We start from the raw sequence: 7,548 nt of genomic DNA on the forward strand, positions 1-7,548 counted from the left end.
GACTGGGCCGAGTCGTGGCCTGGCCCCGGTCGCGGCGTTATTGCTGCGCGGCTAAAAGATAGCCACGCGGCCACTACGTCTTGATATAGTAGTAGGGGTACCCCTGTTCGGGGGTACCGATAGTCTATATGACATCCTAACAACTTCGTGGCATGCTCAATTATAAAAAAATAGCCGGAATTTAGGCCCATTTGGTTTGGAATAAATAAAGTTTAATGGCTAAAGTTTAGCCACTTTTAGTCTCTAAAGAATCAAACATGGTGACTAAATTGGGGTGACTAAACTTTAGTTCTTTAGTCACTAAGGGGTGACTAAAAATGACTAAATTAGATTTTTTATCTTATTTGTCCTCAACTTTATTCTTGCAGCAAACATCCACTAATTAACAGCAAACATCCACTAATTAACAGGGGTAATATAGTTATTATTCATGCTTTTTAGTCCGGTTTAGTCATTTGAACCAAACGATGTATTTTAGCGACTAAACTTTAGTAGTGACTATGTGTTTGGTTGCGGGACAGCTACTCTGGCGTCCTCTGTCGTCCCTTCATTTTTAAGAGACAAATAAGAATAACATTAAGATAGTCCTATCATAACTCTTGACCTTGAACTAAACACTTTTATTTAAAAGATCATCCTATCTGTTATTGTAACCAAACTCAGCCTAAAGAAACCAAACAGTCACATCGGTTCTCGCGCGTTGGGACCTCAGAATTGATTGTCGAAAAACGGCGGCCGGCGGTGGACCTCTGGCCTCTGGGTTGATCGAGCCAGCAGCGTGGCAGACTGGCAGGTAGCACGGTCGCCGCACGGGCGGCCCAAGGAGAACCGGGTTGAGATCATGCGCGTCTGGGCTTCATAAGCAACTTGGGCCGGTTTCATCAGCCTTGATTGGTCGGCCCAGTGGTAAACAAAACGTCCACCATTCTGCTGAGAGGCCCAATTACATTCCGGCCTTGCGCTGCGGCTGTTTGTCTGGCACCGGAAAGAAAAAATCCTTCTCGGCTCGGCACACCGCTGCCGGCCATCGCCGCAGCCGGAGATGGAGGACATCGAGGACGTGCTGGGCCCGGTCGGCCTCTCTGTCGGCGGAGCGCCTCCGGTGCTCCGCCTCCTGCTAGCCTCCGTCGCGGCAAGCTCAAGCGCCGGTCGTCCAGGGCTGCGCATGCGCGGCCTCAGCTCGAGGCCCGGATCCCCGGCACGCAGGTAACGCCATCGCTTGCGGGCTTCTTAGATATGCTCCATCTGTGCTAGTGGGGTCTGATGTTTGCGCCGCTTCTCGTTCGTTATGTGTTCCAGACGATTCACGTCAAGACTATCGGGTGCTCACATAACCAGGCAAGCGTCTCTTCTCACTAGTTTCTGCTTATTCTCTTTTATTGCGCGAACTTCCAAAGTAGTTAGTGTGCTGGTATGAAAGACTGGATAATTTCCGTGTTGGTGTCTTATTCTAGCGCCTAGTGCTGTAGTGCATGTGCAAATGCTGAGAGGCCAATGGTTTTGCTGTGCTATGTCATTGACTTGCTATAACATCTTTTCCTTTTGCTGCCCCGCAGAGTGACAGTGAATACATGTCAGGTCAGCTCTCTGCATTTGGATATGCAATCATTGAAGAGCCCGAAGGAGCAGATTTGTGGCTAATTAACACGTATGGTCTGTTTCTTTTGTTGGCTGATTGCTCATTGAAGCCTAGATCTATTCATGAAATGAATTTAAAACTGTTATGGATATCGGTTGGCAGCATTGAACACGTCCTATTTTCTTGTGCTTTACCATTCAGTTGACTGTACTGTCTAAGTGGCTGGGTCCTTAATTGATTTCCAATTTTTCATTTATGATGGCTGAGTCGGTGATGTTTACGTACACGTGATAATTTTATTGCGAAACCCAACTCAAAGAAATAAAGGTTAATATGCATATGTAGCTTGACATTGACTCGTTCTAATTCAGATGCACAGTCAAAAATCCAAGTCAATCTGCAATGACAACTCTAATATCTAAATGCAAGTATGCAAACAAGCCACTAGTTGTGGCTGGATGTGTACCCCAAGGAAGTCAGGGCCTCAAGGAGCATGAAGGTATTAGTATAATTGGAGTGCAACAGATAGACCGTGTTGTTGAAGTGGTTGAGGAAACTTTAAAGGGCCATGAGTCGGAGAACACTGCCCTCACTTGATTTACCTAACACTGTGTTTGGATGTCGGCATTGAAGCATGGAATTAGGAATTGGAATTTGTGGCCACCAATGTCGTCGTTTGGAAGTCAAGGGAATTGGAAATGAAAATGGAGACGAATACTGTGTGGTATTGGGCACCTTTTCCCAATTCAGAGCCTGCCTCCTCCTTATTGCACTGAATTGGCCCACATGAGTCGTAGGCTCACAGCGCACCACCCGTTCAATTCCATGGTTGTGTACCTCCAAACAGGAAATCAAATTGGATGCTTCATAAAATTCCAATAGTCAATGTAATAGCCACCCAAACAATAGAATTGAATCACAACTCATTTCAATGCTATGTCTAATTTGGTATTGAACTCAATTCAATACCATGCCTTCCAATACCGTCATCCAAACGGAGCATAACGTATAAGGTGTACCCTTGTTTTATTTTCAGCACAATACTCGTTTCTTGCCAGGATTAAGGCCCTATTTGGGGCAACTCCAGCTCCAGGAAATTTGGTGGAGTTGGTGGAGCAGGTCATTAGGTGCTCTAGAAAATCGTGGAGCTGAAGCTGTAAGTCTTTAGAAGACATTTAGGGTGTGTTTGGCATGACTCGAGAGCAGCTCTACTCTAAAATTCTGGGTAGAGTAGCTCTACTCTAAAATTCTGGGTAGAGCAGCTCTGCTCCAGAATTTAGATTGCATTCTCATAATCAGTGCCAGTTGTGGGTAAATAACTCTAAACTCCATGTCTATGTTACTTTTTACAACTCTGGAGTTAGGATGTTTGGCAGGCTCTGCCAACTCCTATTTAGAGTTTCGCTCTGGAGGCTGGAGCCATGCCAAACACGCCCTTACATAAGTTATTTTGTTTATTATTTAGATTAAAAATCTTTTTAAAACTATTTAAATTGATATTATAAACTACAGTTCCACACTGGAGCTGGAACCTTAAGCCATCCCAAACACCCCCTAAGACCACATATGTGTACAGTTTTCTTGTTTATTAAGTAAATTGATGTGCTAGTTATAGTACCTTCAGATCCTGTAACTTTATTTCTCACTCAGTAAAACTATACTTACAGGTAAGAAAGAACAAGTTTATTGAGATTCTTCCTATTAATGTTGGATGCTTGGGTGCCTGCACATACTGTAAAACAAAGCATGCTCGTGGACATTTGGGAAGCTATACTATTGACAGCTTGTATGTATTCAAAATATGTCTGTTGTGAAGCAATGCTGCCGCTGCTTGAAACTCCAAGTAAGTCGTTTGATCTTCAATCTATTGCAGTGGATCGTGTGAAAACTGTTGTCGGCTTGTCGCTGAAGGTGTCCGGGAGATTTGGTTGAGTAGCCAGTAGCGAAGATACCGGTGCTTATGGTAATCTCGATGTCCAATTATTTCTGGGTCTCCTAATGACAGATACATGTGGTAATTCATGGTAATTTACTTCTTCTGGGTTTGCAAAATTTTCAGGACAGGATATCGGTACAATCTTCCAAATTTGTTAAACACGATTGTTGCGGAGCATCCTGTTGACCGAAGCACATTGCTCCGCATAGGCATGACAAATCCACCTTTCATACTAGAGCATCTGAAGGAGATATCTGCCGTTTTGCGTCACCCCTGGGTTTATTCGTTCCTCCATGTTCCTCTGCAATCTGGAAGTGATGCTGTTTTAACGGTATAGTTAAACTTCAACTCTTGTTCTGAAAAAGCTTTTTTAGCCGCAAACATGCAGCATGGATATTCTTTGTTTCTAACTTGTATATCCAGCGTTGTGCCTGGATCTGACTCATTGTATGATTGCACATCGCAGGCGATGAGTGGTGAATACACTGTTGGCAAGTTCAGAAAGGTAGTTGATGCTTTGTGTGAGCTTGTCCCTGGAATGCAAATTGCTACAGATATTATCTGCGGCTTTCCTGGTTAGCTAAACAAGTTCACGGCTTAGCATTTCATTCTTAGTTATCATTTATGAGTACATCTGAACGACATTTTATTAACTGAATGCCCCAAAAGACGTTGCTGCTAATAGTTTGCACTAAACTGACATCCCATTTTGAGGTGAGACTGATGAGGATTTCTCTGAGACTGTTAACCTCGTAAAGCAATATCAACTCCCTCAATACACAACGTTCCGTAAATCTACAAGTTTTGGTTGTTGACATTCTTTTCCTACATGTACATCGACAACGTGGTTTTTCTAGGGACGCCCTGCTGCTAGGATGAAGAAGGTATCGAGCAATGAAGTGAAAAAAGCGGAGTCGTGAACTGACTTCAGTTTTCGAATCATTGTCACCGTACCAAGGAATGGTAGGCAAAGTAGAGAGGATCTGGATCACTGAGATCGCGACCGGTGGTGTTCGCTTGGTAAGTGCATACCAATTCTTCCGACTAATTGCTGATTATGTTCATGCCTGGCGCAAAGCTTACTCCTGCACAGGTTGGGCATACCAAGGGATACATCCAGGTGCTGGTAATTGCCCCTGATAGCATGTTAGGAGCGTCAGCAAATGTGAAGGTTACATCTGTTCGGCGACGTCTTTGGTGAAGTGGTGGAAGAAGGATCTGTTGCGGCAGGAGAAGCACCGAAGCGAACTAGCGCGACTTGTAGTGGTGGTTCTTGAGCGAGCGTGTCGATGGTCGATTTTGGCGGTTTGTTTTGTTTACTCGGTCTGTTCTGTATGGCGTTGCAAAATTGTGCTACTGTACAAATACATGGTTGCGAACAGGTTAACGCGGAGTCTTCTGATGCTGCGTCACGACGGATCAGGGTTTGATGAAAGTGAAGAACATGGTGCGATTTGCTACCGTGTTCGGAAAAATTTGGTAGTGCATCGAAACCCAAGGCGTGACGTGTTCTCTGTGTCATCACTTTAAAAAAAAAAAGAAAACTGTGTTCGCACACGAGGCAAAACAGAAACAGCGAGCTGGTACCAAACAAACAGGAAAAAGGTGAAAATTAGCAGGCACCAGGCAAATAGGCTGAAGCATACAAAATGAGACAAAAAAATATAAAACTATCGGAGCCAGGTTTCGATCCTGGGACCTGTGGGTTATGGGCCCACCACGCTTCCGCTGCGCCACTCCGATTTACGTTCATAGTTGTTCTAATAAAATTATATATTACAAAGCATTCCAGAGGTACGTGTCTTTGATCAGCCGACACCAACTGTCGATCCGTAAAAGCACTTGGTATGGGCACGACTACAAAGCGTCTTGCTTATCTCTAGGAGAGATACGTACCCTGCCTTGAACATGTCCTTGTGTACGTAGACACAGCGTCGATCACTTCCTTGGTCATTTCCATGTGCGCGCACGCAAGGCGTCTCAAAGGCCTGCGCGGGACAGTGCGTTCATATACAGGAGCGTATTCCTTATGGGGCTAATAACATGTATATAATAACTATAGTTGTAAGGTTAATAAATAGAACAGGTATATAGATACAATATACAATAGTAGCTATTCATAACAACCAATACATATATGCACTAAGTATATAATAAATTTTGACTTATTATAAATTAACTCTTCTATTTTAGCTACAGACATACAACTACAAGGAAGATTTTCTTTTTGTTAGGGGGCTCCTTGTTTACACCACAATTCATGTATCCAGTGACGGAGGACGGAATAATAATTAGTTATAGCTGAAGAAGGATAAAAAGGAAAAAAAATGATGCAATACGTAGGACTTAAACTTGGAACCTATAGATTGTAATCAGTATGCACTTACCATTACACCAAACATGTTTTTAAGTATAACTCTAGCCATAGTACACTATAATGAGTGCTCCGCCACTGCATGTATCGTGTACCGCGGACGATACACGGGTTACGTTGGAAGCACGAGCGAGCGTACCCTACAAACAAGTGGTATGCCAAGCTCGTGTTTGTCCGTTTTTGAGCAACAACCGCCGTCCCTGCGTCCCCAACCACATCACGTAAGGCTAGGGATGTAATATGGTTCGGAAAATATCCATCCGGATCCGAAGATAGTGAACACTGGTTCGGATGGAATTTTTGGTATCCGGACTTTTTTCGGATAACGGATACGAATACGGATATTTTGTTCGGATATCGAATATCCGGATATTTTCTCGGATATCTGGATATCTTATCCGGATAGCTGTGTGCATTTTGTTTATTTTTTTAGAAAGAAATTAATAATACACAAATAGCCTCAGAAATTCATGAAAATTTATGGAGGCATACCATATGTCCACATATAATCCTCCAAAATATTTGGACCATAAAATCCACAATATGATAGTTTTTCTTTTGATAGTCGCCTAGAGGGGGGGTGAATAGGGCGAAACTGAAATTTACAAATATAAACACAACTACAAGCCGGGTTAGCGTTAGAAATATGATCGAGTCCGCGAGAGAGGGTGGAAAACAAATCGCAAGCAAATAAGAGGTGTGACACGCGGATTTGTTTTACCGAGGTTCGGTTCTCGCAAACCTACTCCCCGTTGAGGAGGCCACAAAGGCCGGGTCTCTTTCAACCCTTCCCTCTCTCAAACGGTCCCTCAGACCGAGTGAGCTTTCTCTTCTCAATCACTTGGAACACAAAGTTCCTACAAGGATCACCACAAGATTGGTGTCTCTTGCCTCAATTACAAGTGAGTTTGATCGCAATGAAAGAATCAAGAAGGCACGATTGAAAAGTCCAAGCGACAAGAGCGACAAATAACACACGGATCACTTTCTCTCTCAAGTCACTAATCACTAATGATCTCTTTTCTCAATTGTGAAACTTGGAGAGATGGAGGCTTTGAAAGTGTCTTGGAATGGATTGCTAGCTCTTGTATTGAATGTTGAAGGTTGTAATGCTTGGGTGTAGTGAATGGAGGTGGTTGGGGTTGTATTTATAGCCACCAACCACTTCCTAGTCGTTGCTCCTTTCTGCTGAGCGCGGACGGTCCGCGAGCCAGGTCCGGACGGTCCGCCCCTGTAGATCAACGGCTGAAAATGCAACGGTCAGCAGTAACGGCTATATCAACGGCTATATTGCATTTAATGCGTTGTCAGATGTCAGACAGACCCAGGCGCGGACGGTCCGGTCGTGCACCCCGGACGGTCCGCGAGGCCGCTATAATTCATTCTTCCGAACCCGTCACCTTCGGGTTTTTCGGATCCTTGCCTACCGGACGGTCCGCGCCTGAGGCCGGACGGTCCGAGCGAGGTCTCAGACGGTCCGCGCTTATCCTCCGGACGGTCCATAGTGCAGACTCGGATTTTTGCATTGGTTCTGTCCGAGGGTCATCCTTGTGTCGCGGACGGTCCGCCGCAAGGGCCCGGACGGTCCGCGCTTGGCCTGTTTTTCCAAAAAGCTTCTCCTGTCCGGAATAATCTACGGTATTCCGGACAGTCGATTTA

The 7,548-nt window shown here is 44.5% G+C and overlaps 1 non-coding gene and 1 pseudogene across 2 annotated transcripts; one reads left to right on the plus strand and one right to left on the minus strand.

Moving 5' to 3' along the window:
• The first annotated feature begins 1,000 nt into the window (after nt 1-1,000).
• On the plus strand, nt 1,001-4,924 carry LOC103646437 (methylthiotransferase pseudogene; annotated as a pseudogene). The gene is made up of 7 exons (NR_159714.1): nt 1,001-1,206; nt 1,300-1,338; nt 1,557-1,578; nt 3,453-3,542; nt 3,639-3,846; nt 3,982-4,535; nt 4,609-4,924. The product of NR_159714.1 is annotated as a methylthiotransferase pseudogene (transcript).
• Nucleotides 4,925-5,186: 262 nt separating this feature from the next.
• On the minus strand, nt 5,187-5,258 carry TRNAM-CAU (transfer RNA methionine (anticodon CAU)). The gene has a single exon. It is a non-coding gene; the product is annotated as a tRNA-Met (tRNA).
• Between the last annotated feature and the right edge of the window lie 2,290 nt (nt 5,259-7,548).

The sequence above is a fragment of the Zea mays genome, chromosome 2, assembly GCF_902167145.1.
Source record: "Zea mays cultivar B73 chromosome 2, Zm-B73-REFERENCE-NAM-5.0, whole genome shotgun sequence".
Lineage (NCBI taxonomy): Eukaryota > Viridiplantae > Streptophyta > Magnoliopsida > Poales > Poaceae > Zea > Zea mays.